Source organism: Strigops habroptila, chromosome 3 (assembly GCF_004027225.2).
Source record: "Strigops habroptila isolate Jane chromosome 3, bStrHab1.2.pri, whole genome shotgun sequence".
NCBI lineage: Eukaryota > Metazoa > Chordata > Aves > Psittaciformes > Psittacidae > Strigops > Strigops habroptila.
In genome coordinates, this window is record NC_044279.2 from 49,127,928 (window position 1) to 49,150,055 (window position 22,128).

The following is a 22,128-nucleotide window of genomic DNA, read 5'->3' on the forward strand; positions in this document are numbered from 1 at the left end:
CAAGGAACAGTATAAAGTGGTCAATAAGTCAATACTACAGAAACATACCCATTTTTCCTGACAATTTTGAGGACAGATTTCCTTGCTACAGATTCAGTTAAAAGCCTGACATCAAAGCATAACATCTAAACGTGGTTTTAGAATCCCCTTCTTCATCTTCTTCCCCATTATCTGATCTATGATTATTTTATCTTATGTAATAGTATAATCAACTACTAAGACCATATTTAGAAGCTCACATTTTGCTATTCTAACAATGGAAGGAAGTAAATGCATTTTACAGTTGCTTCTGGTCTGATCCAGATTCCATTATGACGGACACTGCTCAGAAAAGCATTTTCAGCGTATTGAGTATGCCTTGGAGGTAGTGAGATTTTTTTGTGTGTGTTTATCTTTCTCTCTCCAACAACAAAAAAATCCCAGTAAATAATCCTCAAACCTTTCAAACACTGAAAAAGAAAGAATACTGACAATAGATTTAGTCTCTCAACCCTCAGTGATCTCTACAGAATCAAAGTCTCATGCTCAAGATAAGACCATTTTGGTTTTTAACTGCATGTATTTACAAGACCATATGAAAGTGCCTTTACAAAACCCACACCACTAAACCAGCATAGATTAAAAATATTCTTCTTATATAAATGCACTTAATAGGCATTTCAGCTCTATACTTTACTCTTCCTTGTGTGTCACATCTTATTCTTGAATGCAACAGACCCACGAGACATTAAGTTCTCTTGCTCTGCCGATGGTAACATTTCTGCTATAGATACACACAGCCAATAATAAGCCAAGCTACCATGAAGATTTGAAATCTAAAGAACAAAACAGTAATTTGTGACTGAGGATTCTACTGAAAGCATCATAAATTACCCTACTATAATGCTCAAACCTTGACAAATACTTTTAGTGCTATTTTCTCTTCTATCATTGATTTTAAAAATTTCCACTTTCAAACTAAGCTAGTTTGTTTAAACATTGGCTACGATTTTTATTAGAAATTAAAATATCCAAACTGCATGTTTACAATGAGAAATTGCCAAAAAAAGAGAAAGAATTTCACAGATCTATTTTTAACACTGAGAAATGCCAAGCAAATTACGTACGAAATCCTATCCTTTTCATGATATGTAAGAAATTATCATTTTTCTGAAGCTCCTAAACTTGAGTCAAGATAAGTTATAGTGAAGAAAAGCTGAAGAAATGAACATGGATCACAGCAAACATATACACAATCAAGTCCTTTGAAAAATAAAGATCACATTTGTTTAGCTTTCCTGGCTAAACTCTGTAATTTGTACATCAATAGCAAACCTGAAACACCAAATCAATTTCTTTACCACCCATCAAAATATTCACCCCAAGTACTGATCCTCAAGAATCAACACCTGTCTATCATACAGACTGGAGATTCAACACAAATGTACTAAGGTTACAACTTAACCTTAACAATCTTAGGAGTTGTCTGAATCTAAACAAATCAACTTTATAATCTTCAGTTTAAAAATGCATTACTTTTTCTTCTCTCTCTACTTTTGGGCAGTATTCTTTGTCTTTTCCATATGAACTTATATCTCAATCTTGCCATTGGACTTGACAAAATGAAAGTCAATTAATACTAATGGTCATCATACTTGTGGACACCTGTCGCCTGAGGAACAGGCAAAATAACCACGCTGTTAAAGAAATAAAGAAGAAAAAAAGACAAAAGAGACTTCCTGAAGACCAATTACTTGACTTTCCAGATTTGGAGGGGGGGTGTCTAAAGGCAAGAAGTTGCAAGCAATTTTCTAGTTCAGTAGAATAAAGTATCAGTAATGTCACACAACCTGTTTTATAACATAACTCTTACTGATGATTCAAACAGAGATCGTGACCACTTAAGAACACACACTTTTCTAAACACATGAGGAAGTTATAAGCTGTCTACCCCCACAAGAAAAAAACAACCTACTAGCATTAACAACAGTGGACGGAAAAGAATATTACAAGGATGTCAAATATTATTTCCCATGAAATATTTTGTTATTGCATATTTCAGCACTGACCGTGGAATACTTTTACTTTATGTTCCAAGTTTTGAAAACTTGGAACATAACAACAGCCGATGACAGCCCAACAGAACACATGGTTTCCAAACAACCTCTTCATTCACGCGGCCTCAGCAAACATCTCAACTTCAGCATGACATGGACTGTTTTTATTCTGCATATTTAGACTGTATTTTCAATTTGTACAGCAAATTCTTGGGGCAAAGGAGGAAAAAAACATTCACTGATCACTTGTAATCACAGACCAAGAAACACATTAATTGCTGAAAAAAACATTTACACCAGTTGCAGAACATTCAAGTTAAATAAATCGTGGAAAAGTGAAAAGGGAAGGTTTTTAACCTGCAGGGAATAAGACACTTCAAGTCATGGCAGGAGGTGACTGGAAGACTTCATAGAAAGTTTCATAACATTTTTTGCAACTAATTGCAACAAACTGTTGCTGTCAGTAGCAGTATGCAAACCAATTACTTTATAGCCAGCTCAGGTATCACTGCTGCTGTGACTGTACTGCAGACAGAAGCCGAGATGATGGAAAAGATATGCAAACCACCACATTAGAGCTGTGACAAACTATTTCCTCTTACGTTTTTGTTTGAAGTGTTGCTGCCTACACTGTCCTTGCAATACGCCGAAGTACAAATAGAACTCTAAGCTTTCACAGTTTAGGTTTTTACTAAGTCTTAGGAGTGCCTTGGCCGCCTGCTGGGAGGCAACCAGGGTATCAAGTGCAACTGCTTCTGAATTGCAGGTAGCTTTCCACTTAGAAATGCCTTAATCATGTGTGTAACATCAATACATGCTAGCTAGTCCAAGTACAGGCAGATGACCTATGTGGAAATATTCTCTGTCTAGCAACATTGGTGTTGCCTGACCCCCTACAGATAGCAAGAAAAGAATCTTTTTTTATCTAAAATCTAAAGAAAGAATTGCTGTCTTACAGAATTAGAGGTTAACCTGGCCTATTTCTTCTAAAATTTCTTTTGATTTTAGCCTCTATCACTACTTAATTTCCTCTTCTCTCCCATCTCCCCCCCTCCCTGGTGTAGGAGGAAACCCTACCCCCCACTGACAAAAGAGATGGTAGGAGGTAGCAATTACTAATGAACTAGCAAGACAAGCTCTTCATTATAAAGCAAGAATTTAAGAGACTGAATAAGGAGAGAAGTACCCACACTTTCCCTTGGTGACAATAAGGATGAAAATACATTCTGGACTCCCCAAGAGTTTGAACTACATTCCCAGAATGATACTTCTGCTGTCACATATCTCACATGCTGAAAATCTGGATAAGAAAGCATAAATGCTTGTACATGTATTCAGAGCATGTTTTCCAGACTCATACCAATTAGTTCCTTCCCTTCTGTTTCCTATCACTTGAATAAAAACATTGGGAAAGATCCAAATAATGACATTTTGATAGCAAAAAAGCAAAGGCATTCAAACATTTCTGAAGCAACCTCAAAACAAACCAAACATGGAGGTACCTCATTTCCAAACACCTGGCTCCCCATGACACACTTCATGAAGTCTAACCAGCTCCTTAACAAAGATCATATGCTTCCCACATGAAACATGAATTCTGTAGGTACAGATCAACTACATTCCCAAGAATCGGTCTACACCTGGAATAAATGTAAAGAACTTCACAACGCTTTATAGGGAAAAAACAAACACAAACAAACAACAAACCACAAACCAATGAAACACCTGGACATGCAAACATAGCTATATGCATCTTACACACATACACACATACAAGATCTTAAGAGTCATGGAGAGAACAGGACTCATGCAGATACATTTAGCCTGCACCTGACAAAGTGATGCCTGAAGAGCATCTGCTCCCTTCGACAGAGAACAAACTACCATATTCACAGATTTAACTTCTGAGCTGAAGCAACTAAATATACAACTACCTGACAACCTGCTAGAAAAAGCTTTAAATTTTGAATTTGGAAGATTTTAAAGTAGCATGAAATTTACTACTTTTCCCATATTAGACATCAGAGGGGAAAAAATTTCAAAGTTCACATGCTGAATGTCAGAAACACTCAGAGTAGGGGTGCCCGAGGGATGAGGCTGACGTCTATATGAGAGCTGTCTTTTTTCCCACATCCACCTTCCACACTTAGTGATCAGCCTAACAAGACTCCATAATAAAAACTATCATCCTGTTAAAGCATCTCCTATTTCCAGGTTTATTAAATTAGCACTGATTTGGTTTTCAAATATATATTTATTATTTAATTTGTATGTTAAAAATTCAAATCTGACTTACAAAACAAAGAAAGGTTGGGACCAACGCTTTTAAGCCTATCCTCGCTACACATATGCTCTGTGTGTTGCACAAATCTATTACAACAGGGTTACACAAGTGAGGTATCCTGCTTCTTTTCAGACTAGGTTAGCTCTTGCTTACCATTCAAACATGATACCATAAGAGAAAATAAGAAATCCAAGCAGAAAAGACTTTTAGTTGATCAGAAATTCCAATATAAAGAAAATTAACCTTTTAAAGGCTCATGTGTATCCTAGCAAGATGATGTAAAATATCAAAATATAGTAGGTTAAACTAAACTCTTTTATTTGGTAGAAGCAACACAACTTCTGAGAGAAAAGCCAAACTGGAATCTAAACTAATCTACACACGTGGCATCCCAATGCAGTTGGTATAAGCAGAGGCCAAGCACACTTTTTAAGCCAAACCTGTTGATTTCCGAATACTTGAAATATTCTCCACATCTTGTATCATCTCCTTAAAATACACGTTAGAGTTTCTTCACAATACAGAGCAAAGGGAACATCAAGACATAAGGGGAGGCAAAGAATTGAAACACAAATACTGCCTTTTATACTAGCAAGAAGCCTTGCTGAACTTTCCATTTTCAGGCATAGCAAAAACAGAAGTGGTTGTAGTAAGTACCATGCTGAACCCTATGTACGCAAACCACTCAGACTTCACAATAAAATAAAAGCAAGAGTAAGGATCGAAGTCTTTCTACTACTGTCAAAACAGTATCATTCTATGTACCGTTCAACAAACTTCTGGAACATCACTTCTACTGCAGCTCATGTTTTGCAAACCACCAGCAAAAATTCTTACTGAATGTATTTCCTTAAGACAACGTAGTAAGCTCAAAAAGCAGCTTGTTTTGTTATGACTTACAGGATTGACGTAATTTGTTTCACAATTTATTATGATACTTGAGAAATTGTTCAAAGTGTTTTAATTATATATTACCCTAAATGACATTTAATAAAACATGATGAGGATATGAGGGGTAAGTGTAGAATAAATGTTTCTTCTTAATTAAGCTTGTAATGACCAGGTTTCATGTGATCATTTAATTTATGACCAGTGTCCAAGTATCCTCTGAGACAATTACCTAATTTAGTCACCAAGACAACTGAAAGCCTTAACCATCTCCCTTCATTATGTAAACGCTACACGTACTTTGCAGAGCATCATGGAGGCCAAATTAAAAATGTGCAACTTTTCGGAACGTTCCTGTTTGATGAACAGCAGTTCAGCACATTAATGCTTAGGTCAATGAGCATCTACAGCAGATAGCTTCACAGCAAATAACTGACGTAAGAGAAGAGATGACTAATCATGAACTCCTCTAAATGGCATTAAATTAAGCTACCACCCAGGGAGAAAAGCACTCCTTATTTACCACCCTGTTTGCAGCCCTACTGTGAGAATCCTCCTTTGGTGAAGTCTGCAGAACAGGAAAGCTGCCCTGGACTACCAGCTAATAGAAAAAGCCATCTTTCTACCCCATCCTCATGACCACCATACTGCATAGAAAACACAGGGTGGGGACAAGGCTAAAGCAACTGGAGTTACTGTTATGCATGCCCATTTCCAGTTTACTTTTTCAGGAGTCTGCATTTATCTTCAACCTCGTGTACAGTGCAACAGGGGAGAAAGAGAGTTTACTCAAATTGGTTCAGCTTCAGAACTGCCTTGTACTGAACGCACACAAACCTCTCCAGACTTTATACATAAAACCCAGAGCTGGCTTACAATCACGGTTTTCTGCTGGATCTGTAGAATAGCAGGGAATAATGCCAGGCACAAACCCTCAGTTCAAGAACCCTTTCTAGAGTATCAAAGCTAAGTTTTTGTTTCTGTTTTGTTTCACATTACAACTTTATGAACTAAAATGTCAGAAGAACATACCTTTATATGGACAGGTAGAGTTAACTAAGGAAATATCTTACCACAAAAGGATCCTGTCCATATTGGCATATCATCTAGTCAGGAATGACTTTTGGAGGTGACAGTAAACACATATTCATTTCAAAGCTTTTTTACTCTTAAACCACAATATCCTGCAAATGAATGTTCATGTAGCTCACAATATTCTCTCATGTAGCTCAACAATATTCTCTTCCCTACAGACAGAAACCTTTATTTGGTACCAACGCAAAGTTTTTATAGAGTGTGTGTGTGCCAGCTAAAACCACCAAATGACAAAGTTAGTGAGAATACAGACCGAAGTGGGAGGACAGGAATTGATCAAATGTTGCGCTTGTAAAGAATATTAACACAGCTTAATGCTCTCCTGGGCTTTGAGGTAGCAAGCTAGTTTTATGACTACAGAATGCACCTGCTAGAGCCATCAGAAGGGGAGTGCTGGTGGCCATGCCACTCTCCCTGGCACAGCCAGGCTACCAAGAGCCCAGCCCCTGCCATGTCCTGACCCCTGCCAGCCTTACACCGCTCAGGACAGGAGTGCCACTTCCAGCTGCCTGTACTCCTAGAGAGGCACAACCTTTGCAAAAAACCTTCAAACTTTTGGGTTTAATTCAAATTATTTATGTTGATCTGATTGTATAAATAAAACACCTTGAAAATACTGCTATTTTCATTAAACAATCCTAATTTAGAGTGCATCATTTTGATAAACAGTACATCACATGCTACAGATCCGGTTAATTTTTGTATTGTACACCATTTCATACAAAGAAAGTTTAAAATAAACAATTAACTTTGAATAACCACAAAGAACTGTTAAAAAAGCAACTTTCTCTTTTAACCCTACTAAATGATTAACACTGCTGTTTTGAGACAGGATGTCTAAATTTAAGAGACAGTTTCACTATCAAAAAGAACAGTATCTTTAATATAATGCTTATATTAAAATTCCACTTTAGCATGACTGGAGCAGTCTTTATTCACATAGTGGATTTCAGAAAGTGGCCCATGTACAGCCCATGCAGTTGAGAATATAAACACATAGATATTGCTGATGACAGCATTTAGGTCTTAAGAGAATTCATTTACTCTCTCAAGTGCTGCTAGACAATTCTGTGTAATGAGCAGTGAAAATACTGAATGAAGTATTTATGACTTACACAGTATAAATCATATTTTGATATGCCAGACATGCATTTTTAACATGCTCAATGTACATTAACTAATCATGAAGTGCTCAACAAAAGTAACTGCAGAAATTGCTTATAGAATGTGCTCTCACATGTGTAAAGAAAATGTGGTTACATTTCTTTACATCTCATTTGCTATATATGAATGTCACTCAGCCATAAAATTGCACTTTTAATCTCCTCAATAAATGTGAATGTTTCACTAAAGAAATACATGAAACTTTCAACTAAAAATGGTTTCAAGTACTTCATAAGCAGGATTTTCTGTAGCCCAAAAGACAAATTAAATCTAAAAAATAGGTGACACTTATTCAAGTTACTTCCAGATCTCTTAAACAAAATATACAAAAGCCTATGGTACAGAAAGCCTACTAATACTCACTATAATCCTAAATACCTTCTGTTTTCTACAAGGTCATAATGTCCTATCCATCAGCTGCCTTTCTATTTTCTATGAGTTTAACTAATATTTAATGTAGATTATGTTTTCTCTTTTTATATGTTTGAATTTAGAGTTAGATTACACACTGCTTTAAAAAAAAAAATCAATATTTAAGAAAACTTCAACTTAATAAATGGCTGTCTCTAAGAAGTGTCTCAAAATGACAGAATTAAATCACTGTAAATGAAGATGTTCTATTGTTTTCAAACATAGCTTTCCCATTCTAGGAAATTACATAAGGTGGAAGAAAGACACATAATAAATTTTAAACTTAGTTTAAAATACATAATTTTCAGATGAAGACTCCAGCCTTCATCAATACTATTAAAGGCATACACACCAGCAGAGTTCCAAACAGCACCTATGAAAAAAATTAAAGCCCATATTATACACTATGTTACGCTGTAGGAAAATGAATGCCCCTAAATATTGTATTATTGCATACTGAAATGTCAGTATCCTTTTAAAATGAATCATTTAAAATACATCAAACGAAAAATTAAGCCAGCAAAGTTACATGTCAGAAGTTTCAATCTTTCATGGCAATACAAATTCTGATAGCTAATATCATGGAACTATTTGAGTAAATAAATTTCTGCACCACATGTGTAGGAAAGACAGAAAAGCGCAAGAAAAACCTGAGCTGAGTATAAGATATGATGAACTTTGCCGCTCAGTGATCTTAGATGCTTGAAGTAACACCAAAAAACATTAGCTTTGCCATCTGACAAGCAAGTCAAATGAAAATTATTCTAACAGCTCTTAAAATTAAAAAAAAAAAAAAAAAAAAAAAAATCTAAGATTCAAATAGTAATAATTTCTGGTAGCATCCAAATTACTAAAAACGACAAGGACAAAACACAGGTAAACCGCAAAGATTTATCTGTATAAAAATGTACAACAACATAGCATGCCTCTTGTGATGTTCTCTAGTGACATTTTTTAGGAAACCCAGTACTTCCCAGAATATTGATGGACAAAAAAAATGACAAAGAAGATAACAAAGCTGTATAGCAAATCAAGGAGAATCTTGCCTTTAGGAAGTTTAAACCTTATTAATGGAATTCCCACTATTTAAAACTTTCATAGACTTAAAGCTTCAAGGTATATAAAAAAAAAAAAAGAGAGAGAGAAGTAGTACAAGGCCTTTCGTAGCATGATTCTGATTACGGGTACAGAGGCACAGAAGCAAACAGTGTTCTGACAAAGGGAAGGGTTGGTCAATTATGTCAGAACCACAGATAAGATTAGACTAGTATCACTACAAGATAATGCATTAGGACACATAAAACATTTTTTACCCTTAATTCAATCTCCTCTGCCAAAACACTTTTGATGCTGCAGAGTGTGGGTTTGAGAGCAATGAACAGCACCATCCAACAATCACCTCTAGCTTATCTACAACATTATATCATTCAATCTACAGTGTTTCATGACTGGAATGTAAATAAATAAATAAATAAATAAACTGGGATACAGCCCTATGGCCTACAAAAGTTCAAAAGGTTTAATTATCCTTAGAATACATAATCAGTGCGTATCATATGAATAATACTGTACACAGCGTCTCTCAAAGAAAGCCTGCAGTACAGGGATCTAAGAGCAGATTTACATATGCCGTGTTGCACGATGTAAGCACTGATGTCTGACTTTTCAGATCAAAATACTGTTGACAGCACAAACAGCAAAGCCCTAAGACAACCCCTAGGCCTTCCTCTGGCTTAAAAACAGAGCAAAAAACCCCACCAGATTCCAAGTATTTCACAAGAACGCACTCCAGTAATATCTGATTCTGGACATGGTGTGCCAGAAAGCCATGCCCTGCCTGTAAAGCCCTCCTTTTGTCCTAGCTATGCACTCCTTCCCTCACTTCTGACACCTCAGTTCGTCTCCTTTGCTATCCAACAAAAACCACTGCTAACCCTAAGGTTTGGTTCAAAAATACAGCAGAGCTACTTACCCAAGGAGGCGAAAGGGACATTACTAAAAATAAAAATTCACCCTGTGCTGTAAGAGAGTGCAGCTTCTCTGTATTTCAGACAGCTTAATCAAAAAGCTTCCTAGACTTTATGATAAAGAGCCATGATAAATTAATCTAACTGGAATAATATTACTACCTAGCAGAAAAAGCAAGGTTTATGCACACTGTTGAAGGAGCTTTGGCAGGAGTTAAACAAGATGAAAGGACCATTATAAATGTATCCCACTTTTGCACAAAACAGAACATGTTATTTTTCTGAAGCCTCATCACTATAGAGAAGTAAGTATTCTTAAATTGGAATGCAACACAAATAATGTGGCAACTACCACAAATAACTTTGAAAGGATATTAACCCAGATAATTTTATTTATCCCTTTTAAACTTCTGAATACAGGGGGAAAAAAATCCATTATGTCACTAGGATCCACTAACAGTTAAAAATATTACCTTTGGGGTGTGGCTTTTCTCATAAAAGTGACTATGCAGAAAAGGAATTTTCTCTGTCAACAATTTTGCTTCCTGTGCTTTAACAGAGGTTTGAGGTTTTTTCCCTCCTTAGCTGACAAAGACCTTTGTTTGTTGTTTTTTGTTTGTTTTTTACTAATCTAGTACTGGACGCTCTGTATATCCAATGTAGTTAAGAGAGAATATTCCCTGTAGAAGACAGTCAACAGGACTGCTTTCCAAGTCTAGTCAACAGGACTAACTTTCCAAGTCTGTTTCAGGCTTGTCTGGAAGCAGAGAGGTTACGTATGATGTGTTAGTTCTGTCTGAAGTACCACTGGAAAAGGCTCAGTGCAATTAACTAGACTGAGTCGTAATGCATTAATGTAGGGTATAGTCCAGAATAGATTCATTTACATTGGTATAAAAAGATTGAGAGCCAGATACCACCTAGCCATAAAACAGCTATCCTACTGTGTTAGTATAAAGCTGGCTCACCAGTATTTTATAGGCATACCACCTTTGCTTCTCCTCCAGCTGTTTCTTAGAAACGTTTACCAGAATCTATGCAACTAGGTTTTCAGACACTGTCGGGGTAGTATTTCTGTTAACAGGCCTCTGTTAAGGCTGATGTTCAAAATATCCTCAGCACCCACACCCTGAAGATTAGTATCTTAAAGAAGCCTCAAGTTAAGCAATCAAAGTTTGACATAATCGGTTCCTACAGACTTCTTCAGCTAGTGATGCACTACCTAACATGAGAAGTGGGCAACGTCGCTACATAAAACACAAAATGCAATTATATCTAAAGTAATGTCTTCAACAGGTTATCTAAACTAGCATAAAACTTGGCAAATAATGTTAACCAACCCAAGGAAATAATTCTCAATAGACAAAACCAGAGATTTCATATCCTATCTGCCAAGCAAAACCAAAAAAACACTTCTGAATTAAGATACAATTTCAGTTACCAAGAGCAAAAAAATCCAATCATGTAAAGATGTAAATTTACAACTAACTTAATGCGGTGCAATGTCATTAAAAAGTCAATAATTAACACCAGCTGCAAGTGTATATGCTCAAATCTTCGCTAGGCTTATTCTATCATGGAGTGAATATATTCTAAGAAGCAGGTTCTCATAATACAAAAAACCAGGAAATTTTTATTTGTCCTCACAACTCTAGTCTTAAATTGCCATGAAACACAAAATAAAAACAGATCATTCAGCAACTTATTTTGATATTAAAATTTACTATCATTACTACTCACATGACTGGAATTTTAATTCATGCTAGGCACCTGCAAGCAGAAGTGAAGAATAAAGAAAAATCTGCATGTTTTCTTGCTTACATAAGAAAGACCTAGTTGCATAAATTGCAAGGGGGGGGGGGGGATTCACACTATTCATCTTTGTGCATCTGAAGCACTTAAGAGAAAATTCCATGCCAGTTTTGGGGTCAATTAACAGTTTACCACCACCAGTAAGAAAATGCCTGGCTCCATCCCCCAGCCACCCTTTCTTCCTTCTTCACCATCAACTATCCAATTCCTGCCCTGTTTCTTCCCTCCAGCAGTAATGGAAACCTATTCCGTTTACTGATGCAGCAAAAATTATTCTGAAGCAAGCACCCAATTCAGCTCAAACTGTAATGCTGTAATACAAAAACAATGACTGTGATGGGCTCCCTCAAAGGTAGATATGGGAAGAGAAACAGCTTTATATTAAGATCTTCAGATTACCCTCTGAGCCTGTTTCTCGCTACTGATTATAGAGATAAGCATTAAAAAAACAAAAGGCCAAACCCCAAATCAGTTAATATGGCACAATCCATATTTTAGATGTGAATAAATTATTTGCTAAAAAATAAAAATAAAAAAAATAATCCAGGTTTCATCAACCCCCTCCTAAAAACAGATGATTAAAAAGAATGTAGGTATCATCACTGGCTATCCATCCATCCCCAAAATAACCTTTAATAATGACAAACAACCTTTGACTTAAACCCTTTAAGCAATTTCTACCTCTTCCACTATCAGAAGTATTCACAAGTTCAAGGGAACCAAAACTCCTGCTATGTAAGACCACCAGGAAAAAAAAAAGAAAGGTCCATTTTAAAGGAAGCAGGTTCAAAACACTTTGCTAACACTCAACGATTTGCATTTTATACACAAACCAAAACCAAACACATTTTAAAATGCAGTAATAAGGCTTACTACCAAAGCGTATCAAATCTGTATCTTCAGAACTCATAATCTGCTTCATATTGCTCTTAAATACTAAAATTGCATAATTCAAGAAGAAAAGCATATACCTACTGAGCAAACTAATTACTATACACCATTATGTTGTTCTTCCTCTGCTGTCCACAAAAAAAAAAAAAGCATATGCTTAATAACAAAAGGCTGCGTCTGCCTAAATACATTTCAAAGCTATTTTTTCGTCTTATGGATCAAACATTTTACTTTTGAGAATTACATTGAGATATATCAGGAACAAGCCACAATAAAACATTTAAGTTAACTGCATTCCCTGATATACAACCCAGAATTACAAGCAGCAGGTTTAAAAATACTGTGACTTGTGCAAATGGGAACACTGTAAGCTGTTTATCTTGTTTAATCCTAAAGGTAAACAGCATAAGCTTTAAAATATTTTGCTTCTTTGCCATAACCTACTGAATCCTGTTGGCAAAGGTAATGAAGTAGTATGGAGAATCTTAAACTTTAGGAACTGCCTCTGAAATTTTTTTATCTGAGTACTGTTCAGGACATTATTCTCAAGAACACTCAGTGTACATTTCAGTGATTTAAATCCAAACTGTAGCTTCAATGAAGCCAAAGATCTCATTTTGTCTCTCCAGAGGTGATCACTTCTTCGGAAGAAACAAGGACCTTGCACAACTCCCTTAACAGGGCTCCTTCAAAATATGACCACTATACTTATTGAAAAAAAATGGGTTTTTTTGCTGTGGTTGCCTATTCCAAATTTTTTTTAACTCCTACCACAGACCAATTTCAGCTGTGTAGTTCAGTTTTTTGATATTATTTTAAAGAAAAAATACTATCTTCAGTTTCCTTACATTTCTTTCCTCAAACACTATAAATTTCTAGACCAAAAATCCTATTTCTTAACTCCAACCTCAAAGACCTACCCATATTTAAGAATGTATTTTAGTATATTATTTAGATATATTAGTACTTATTTTCCCACTATCCCTTCTTATTCAGTACTAAAAAAAGTTTCTGAGCTGCTGTTTTATTCATCATTTTCTAAAGACTTTGGTACAGCATATATGTCTGATATATTTAGCAATTGAGGACCTCCTTTCCTCTCTGTACAACAGGAAGTTTCCACTCCCATCTGCTCAGGATACTTAAAGAAAGAAATAAATAAAAGATTACAAACTGTTGTTTTTCCATTGATTGCACAGAAAGTGACTACTATTTGCACGTAAAAATGGAAGTAAAGTTGAACCCAAATGCCCATTCTAACCTCCATCAGTTCCCTAACATAGTCAAATGGTCACAAGACAACTGCTGCTACAGGGCTTTAAGCAACAGTGCCAAAGTTATGCCAGTTCAAACCCTTCATGGAGCAGCAAAGTTATTCACACGCAGCACCAGCCCAACCTTAATCTTCCACGGTCATACAGGAAGACTTAAGTTTTATATTTAGTTTTCAGAGCAAACATAAATAAGGCAAATTATGAAATAGTTCCCCATTTTACAAGCAGACACTTAAACAATTTAGTAAGATATTTATGACGGAGCTTTCAGACTGAACAGGAGTTAAGAGGGAAACAAGCTCCCTGAATATGTAAATACTCTACTGCTGTTTATGACAACCAGATCTGAGGAAGAGAGAAAGAACAGAGGAAGCAGCTCTGGTAATAAGCTAAGGTGAAACTAAAAGAAAATGGATTTTCATTTTCCCCAGTTTAACATATATATGATCACAACTTTTTGGGCCTACACATAATGTTTATGAATTCTACATTTAGAAATTAAACTTTGCTTCAAGATATACAGAAAACTGGTGGAAATATAATAAAATGTAATCTATTATTTCATAACTGATTCTCCTTCTGTATATCATTAATTATTAATTATATTATATTTTTAAAATAAAAGCTATCCCTAAAACCCACATATCAAATGCAATCAACTCTTGATATCTGTTCTGTATTATACATGCAAAATTATTCCAAAGCTTTACAAAATAAATTCTCAAACTAAAAGCTACTATTAACAGCTGCTTATATTTGATTTAATTACAAAATATCATTAATTATTTAAAAAGGTTAATATGCTGTATTCAATCTTGTAAAGCATGATATAAAATGCCACATCAAAACTGTCATTTTTCCAAGCATCCACCCTGCGCTAATGACCCATCCTGCAGTATCTATTGTTTTCCTAATTTTCTGCGAGCTACAGAAATGATCAGCAACTTCCAGTGGCTTTCACTTCATTAGTGGGAATGCCACAGGTTTCGCAGTGCCCCTTCATGAATGTACTTCGACAATGAGAAGCCCTCATCACACACAGTTACGTAACGGCAACTATTTATAGTTAACCACTTGATTCACGTTATCCGCCAGGTTTTAAACCATTTCATGTGTAGACACTTGATCTATCATTTCAGTTCTTTAATCAAAATGTCACATAACAGCCAAATAAAAGGTTTCAGAGAAGCCTAACTGCAACATCATTATACCACAGTTTTTTTTTAATCTTATCAAGAGAGCCATAAGTTCATTTCATAAGATCAGTCTTCTATAAATATATGCTGAACAACAGTTACTGCCTTCACTTAGAGTCCTGCTCTCTCAATATCCATTACTACGTGTATTAATAACCTTTAAAACCATGGAAAGAAACCTTAAATTGTTCTAGAATCAAATTATTTCTCCGTGTTCTAAGACATACCGAAAAACTCGATCAGCATTAACACTCCAAAAAGCACCCTATCAACTTTGACAATTCTTACCACACAATTTCAGTGGCAGCTGTTTAACACCCTCAGGTTCCCTTAGGAAGAGTCTCAGAGCATCACATATGACTATCATCTGGTTTACTTCCAAATAAAGAAGTACTTAATGAACATCAACCTCTTCTGAAGATCACCAAATGATAACATTTCTTTAGCATTTGTAACAGGTTAATGGCTTTGTGAGAATTCCTCTTCCTCTTAAAACATGCCTTGCCTTATTGTCATAGTCCGTGACAGCATGGATTTTCCTCAGTCTTTAGCCTCCCTTATCGATCATGTTCACTTCAACTTCTTAACTTTTTAAAAAACAGGCTTCTTTACTCCTATGGGCCACTCTAAGTTTTGAACCCAGTTTTTTTTCTCAATTACAGGACAATGGGTTTACTGATAAGTAATATTCTTCGATAATTCTCAGTAATCCGTATTTTCTAAAGATTTTTATTTTAGTGAACACCAGTTAGCACCCATTACTGTATGCCTCATTAAGTGTTACCTTTAATGACTTCTGTATAAAAGTCTTGCACATACTGGAACAAAATGCAAACAAATTAATATACTTTCATATAGGTAAGGTAAGAGTAGGAAGTGAGAAATACTTGGAAACAGACATTTCTGAAAGAAGTCTACGGAGGTTATGGCAGTTCACTGTATGCGTATCAGTACAGCTACATGCCTGCAAAATGCCCTAATCCACTGAGCACAGAAGAGAAAGTCTTGATCCTGACAACTTTAACATAAACTGAAAGCATGCAAGTACCCTCAGTGAAGCTGACAAAGAGCAGATGTTAAAAATCAGAGACCATCATGCAACTCTACCAAGCCTTGAAAACAGCAGCAGTCAGAGAACGGAGTACAATTACAAGGTACAAATTATAATTAAAATATGATGAGAGGGCACACAGTAACATTCACTTATGCAAGATACCTAGCAAGATCAACCTAAATACCAAGTCAGGCAAGAACTGTAGCTAGGAATGTAAATGAAAGACATGTTTCTTTGTTCTGGTATAATAACACAGCCTTGTTCATCCTAATATATGCACGACTAGTTGTTCCAGAAAAGATAAATAAAAAAAATTAGGGGAAAAAAAAAAGTCCAAATCAAAACCTAGGACAAAACTGTTCTTCAGCTTACTGTCTTTTCAAGGTATTACAGAAAAAAGGAGAAAATTGTCCTGAAATTCAAAGCCTTTATGAGTGTTTATTTAAAAACGTTATGAAGTTAGTATTTTTGCTGTTCTTAAAATCATTATGCCTAAATCTGCCCCCTCACATGAAAAATTAAAACATGATTTGACAGTTATTTCTTCTGCTGCTGCATTTTTTGACAACGCTACTCACACGTTTCTTTTTTCTTCAACATTCATGCTTATATATAGTACCCCTGATAACCTGATGTTCCCTCCTGAAGGAAATTTCTAACCCTTTAAAAACAGGCACTAGACCACAAAAGCCCAAACATGCCAGCAAAGCCCAGAGTTTCAATAATTTCCAATATCAGTGTGTCTACAGTTATTTTATAATCTAGAGTACAATACAGATACAGAGTATAATGATCTCCAAGGAAGTGGCAAATGCCTTATTATCCAAGGACTGATGGATGTATCAAAAGCTGGTCTGATGCAAATCATGTGATCTACGCATCTATGTTCTTATGCTCCAAGTTTGCAAAGTAGCTCAAGTTCCAGGGGTTTTTATTCCTTGTGACTATCAACATCAGTGGTTAAATGCTCGAGGTTTGAATCGCTGGTTGTAGATGTTCTAATTGGCCAATTCTACTGAATTCTAAAGTTGACATCACCACTAAAATGAGTTCAGGAAACCAACAACTGCGGAAGAATTGCCAATCCATCGGGTCAGTTAAGAGTGCGCATGTACGGATTTGTATTCAATACAGAATTATAAGTAGTCATTTGTCTGAACAAGCACTAACTCCCACTCTTCAGAGAGAGGTTGTCAAGAGTGTTTCACGACTCTTCACAAAATACACAGGAAAAAGAAAACATCCCACACCATTAGTGGGCATTCTGGGCATCTAGTATTTCTGGAGGAAGCAGTATCTGTTCTCTTCCTGCTTCCTGGGAAAAAACATTCCTAGGCCCCGAGAGGTATCTACAGCAGGATATAAAACATTTAATATGTTTATTAAAAATCCCCCAGACTTAGAACTTTTAAAGGTTTTTAAAAAGTAAATGGAAATTATTGTCTAGTGATCAAAATATTTGAATATAAAATGCTTTTATCTCTAACATCCAAGAAAGATAATCTCTACATCAGCATGTGAACAGGGAAAAAAAAAAAAATCCAGTTCTTACATGCAGAAGGAAAACTTCATCGCGATAACTATGTGCATTGCAAAAAAGACAATAATCACTAGCAATACACTGGTTTAGTTTGTTCTTTAGCTGTGAAGCATAACTGTCAGGTAAACATTTAGCATTTTAAAAGCATTTTTATATGCTAAAGTGGTTGAGTAGTGTTTTATATCAAATTCTTAAGTGCCACTGATTAGAGTGGTGTCCAGCCGCTGATACGTATTCAGAGCTTGCTGTAAAAAATAAAAAAGCAGGCATTGAAAAGCATGTAGCTAAGTGCTGAAGATGCCCATAACTTAAGAAGTATAAGCAATGTTCAGTTCATAAACAGTGAGTTTATACTAGAAAAGCTTTATTATTATTCAGCTTGATTTTTAGACATGATCTAGTCCATTTTCACAGCGCACTAGATTATGCATTCAAGAAAGACACAACTAGTATATATGCCTTTTTAAAATACAGCTATTAGCTTAGGCCAACAAAAAAAAGCTGATCAGTATGTGAAATATCAACAGCTTCCATTAAATGTGAAAAGAGGGTAAAGAGCAAATTCCTGGAAAGGTTTTAATGCAGACTGTTCATGGAATCGGTCTCCAACAAAGCCTTTCCTAATAGCACTTTTTAGGTGCAATTGCTCAAATATACTGTACTGAACCAAAACTTAAGACTAGTGAAACATTCTTATTTTTTTCCAACAGCATGTAGGCATTTAAGAAAGAGGAAGACTTTGTATGTTAGTAAGCCATCCAAAAACATTCTGCACAGTTTTAGTGTAAGAGCTCCACATTGTAAAAATAACACAGGCATAGAGAACATCTTAACATCCATGTCATAAGCTGTATGATATTTTCACACTGCAGTGTTAGGCTGAAACTGAAGCCAGAGCCATTCGGGGGAAAAACACTGCCTTGTTCTAGTTTTCAGTTATACTCAATCTAATTACATTTGGAATTATAAATCAAGTATTTCACTACACGTTAGTGGCATTTTACATATTAAAAAGATCAATTAATGCACTACATCCTTAGCCAAGCTTAAAATAAATGACTCGCCATTTTCAAACTGTAATTTGCTTCAGACAACACAGGCTCCAATTTGCAAACTCTTCAGTATAGATGTAGGCAGACCCCGCCTTCTGATCTGTGCAGAGCTCCAGCCCGAGTAAAGACAGGGTACACCACACAATATGCAAATGTAAAGTATGAACTTCATTGCATTATCCTTCCTAAAGATTTTTGTACACCAGACTCATAGTCAAAGCAGTATTTAAATAATACCAGGAAGATGCTTTCATCTTACAAATTTAAGTGGTCCTTTTAATGCCAAGTTAACATTCTAATGGTTTCTCTATGGAGAAGTAAATTCAGTTTGTTCTTTCAAGTATAAATAATTTTTAAGGAAATTTTTCACTATGCATTTCAAACATACGATTCTATGTTTTCAGATCTGTTACTTCTGTGTTAATTACTTAAAACAAGTTTCACATCATTTGCGTAAGTGCAGATATAAATAACAAGAGCTGCATATGAGGATACAGAAATCCTACAACAAAGCAATATGGCAATTTAACATCTTTAGTGCATAAAATACCAGATCACCTACTCCACTTTTACCCAATTCTAACAAGAAAACAAAACTGAATTTGGTACCAAGTCTAATTTCACAAATATATTCCTCTGCCCCACATCTTCCGGGTATTTAACCTTTGGTCATCTAGTTTCCAGTTCAATTAATACAATTAAAAAAGGAGGTAGGATGGGGGGAAGGGAAGAATGTCAAACCAGACTTCCTCTCCTCATATCTATGCCATTAGAACTACAAGAAAGTTGCTACTGATCTTCTGTTAAAATACAAAAAAGAAAACACATATATATTCACCAAAATAAAAAATTAAAAAATAAAAAATGAAATTTATGCTTTTTAAATTACTGAGTTTGGATTATGGTATACCTCAGCCCTGTTTCCCTCACAACACCCATAATACTGTTACCACCATTAGCGAAGTGCCAGAGACAGGCAACTCCAGCCAGCTACCGAAACTGTTGCAGTAAAGACAAAGGGGATCAAGGTCAGCATTCCTCTAACGCAGCAGCTAATCCACTCCTCTGAACACAGTACTGGAACTGGTGGGCGTAGTAAATTTCCATGAAATATAAAATATACCCAATGCCACCTAATTCCTCCTGTCCTTACGAGAGAAGAACCATTTTCCTCTCACTGGACTCAAGCCATTACATATCTGAGAGAGGAAGGGGAGGGAGAAGAGGAGTTCACAGAAGTTCAGGGTCAGCAAATGTTCACGTATCCTGTCATCTACGAACTCGAAGCTCAAAGCACAAAAACTATTATGCCACGCAAAGAAACCTACACATTTTAGGTTTGCGGGGGGAGGAGAGGAGACCTGCGATAGGAGCGAATGTGTCATACGTGCGGAGGCTGCGAGTAGAAGAGCTGTCAGGAGAAAGAAGCCTCGCTTGAACGGGAGGAGGCGGTGGGGAAAGGACGGTTACCAACACCGGATCACCAAAAAACCCCGCGGTGCTCACCGGCTACCAGCCCCGGCGCACCCCCAGACCTGGCTTCCCTCGGCTCCCCCCGCAGACCGAGCTCAGCCCTCCCGGAACTGTCCCCAGCCGCGGCACCGGCCCGGCGGAGCCGCTCCCAGCCGCCACCGGGCAAAGAAATCCCCCACAGCCCAGCCCGGGGTCGCAGAGCGGCCCGGCCGGCCCCGGCCCCCACCCCTGAGGGCTCCCCAGGCACCCCCCAGCCCTCCCGCGAGGCGCCCCTCGCCCCAGCTCCCGTCACCCTCCCCCTGCCCCCGGCACCGCGTCCCACGCGGCGTCCCACGCACTCGCAGGCCGAGGTCCCCCACGGCCCTGCGGGCCGGACTCGCACCCCGGGGCTGGAAGACAATGAGCAGCCACAACTCACCAGCAGCGCCGGAGCTCCGTGGGTCCCGGGGCGGTTCCTCTCCCCCTTCTCTTCCCCTCCTCCTCCGCACAGGAGCGGTATCCGGCCGCCGGGAGCCGACCCCCCCCCCACCCTCGCTGCCCCGAGAGCCTCCGCCGGGCCGCCGGCCGCGCTCCCTCCCGAGGAAAAGTCACTTTATTCCTCGCTCCAACATGGCTGCTCCCCCCGCCGCCGCAGCCTTCGCCTTGCCGCGGCTCCCCGCTGCTGGAAAGCGGCCGCAGGCCGTGCTCAGGAGCCGCTCGGCCGCTGGCGGTGCTGAGAGCGGCCCGGGTGGCCTCGCGTCAGCCGGGCCGGGCTGCGGAGGTGCGCGAGGAAAGGCCGGGCCGGGCCGGGCCGCGCTGCGCGTCTCCGCCGCGGGCTGACGCCTCCGCCCGTTTGCAGCGCGGAGGCTCGCACTGAGCCAGCCCCGCCGGAGCGCAGGAGGGGCCGCGGGGGAGGCCCGGGCGCCGGCGACACCTAGCGGCCGCAGCGGCCCCGGCGCAGGCTGAACCGGTCGCTGCGGGGGGAGCGGGATGGCCCGGGGCGGGGGGGTTGAAGGCGGAGCATGGGGCCAGCGCCGTGGGGAATGCCTCGGGCGACGGCGGGGGGGCTACTGCCGCAGCCCTTCCTTGGGCCGCCCGCCCCGCTGACAGGGAGCCGAGCCGAGGGGGGGCGCTGCTGCTCCCTCCTCAGCGGCTCCGCGCAGCCGCCACCTCCCGCGGGAGGAAGCGGATCTGTTCGGCGGAGGCTGCCGGGGGGGGCCTGGGAGGGCGCTGCGAGGCTCTGCCAGGTGGGGGTGTCCGGGGGGTCTCGCCGCGCGGTTTCGGGGAAGGCACTGTGGGAAGCGGCGTTTGCTCGCCTCTTGTTTTCCGGCACCTGGCAGTGTTTCCTCTTGGGTTTGCGGGTGATTTAGCTGATCTCTGAGGTAGCATGCGTGCGTTCTCCCCCACCTTCCGGCTGGAAAGTCAGGAACTGAAGCTGAGGGAAGCTGTGTGGCTTTTGAGATCGATTTTTAACTGATCCTTTCCATGTTTATTCTTGTGGTGTTTTCTTTCTTTGTCTGCTGCATTCACGGTCTCTGTACCATCCCTCTTCTGTGATGGCTCTGCCGGCACAACCATGCTTCCTTCCTGTGCTTAGAATCTTTTTCCCCTCGCAGTGATCCAGTTTACATTCTCTTGCTTCTCAGCCCTTTCCACCCTAAATTTCTTAGACTTTGTGTGTTACTGCAAAAAGAAAAAAAAAAAGCTAAAAAGTAGTCCTAGGAGCCCGTTATTCTGCACTTTGTTTTCATATTTCCACCACACAAAGGGCAAAATGCAAGAGGAAGGCGGAACGTTAGGTGATTTTAGTGACATGAGTTTGAACTTGAAGTACCAGTCATAAATACGCTTAGGGCAGAATGTGGCAAATTGGTTTTGGTTGTTTTTTTGTTTTTTTGGGGTTTTGTTTTTTTTTTTCCTTTTAGGCATGAATCCTCAGTGCCTGCCTGCTTTCTCTCTCAGTTTGTCAGCTGAAGTTCAGTGTCACAACCACAGAGACTTCCGTAGATACG

The 22,128-nt window shown here is 38.6% G+C and overlaps 1 protein-coding gene across 3 annotated transcripts in view; it reads right to left on the bottom strand.

The window, feature by feature from the left end:
• The window catches only part of CDK17 (cyclin dependent kinase 17), a 93,140-nt gene extending 72,150 nt beyond the window's left edge, over window positions 1–20,990 (bottom strand). Inside the window, exon 1 of one of the 3 annotated variants that reach the window (XM_030480815.1) lies at window positions 20,556–20,990. The gene's annotated coding sequence lies outside the window, so the exon portion shown is untranslated. The remainder of the gene's footprint in view (window positions 1–20,555) is intronic. The other 2 variants (XM_030480814.1, XM_030480813.1) reach the window with 2 other exon arrangements.
• Between the last annotated feature and the right edge of the window lie 1,138 nt (window positions 20,991–22,128).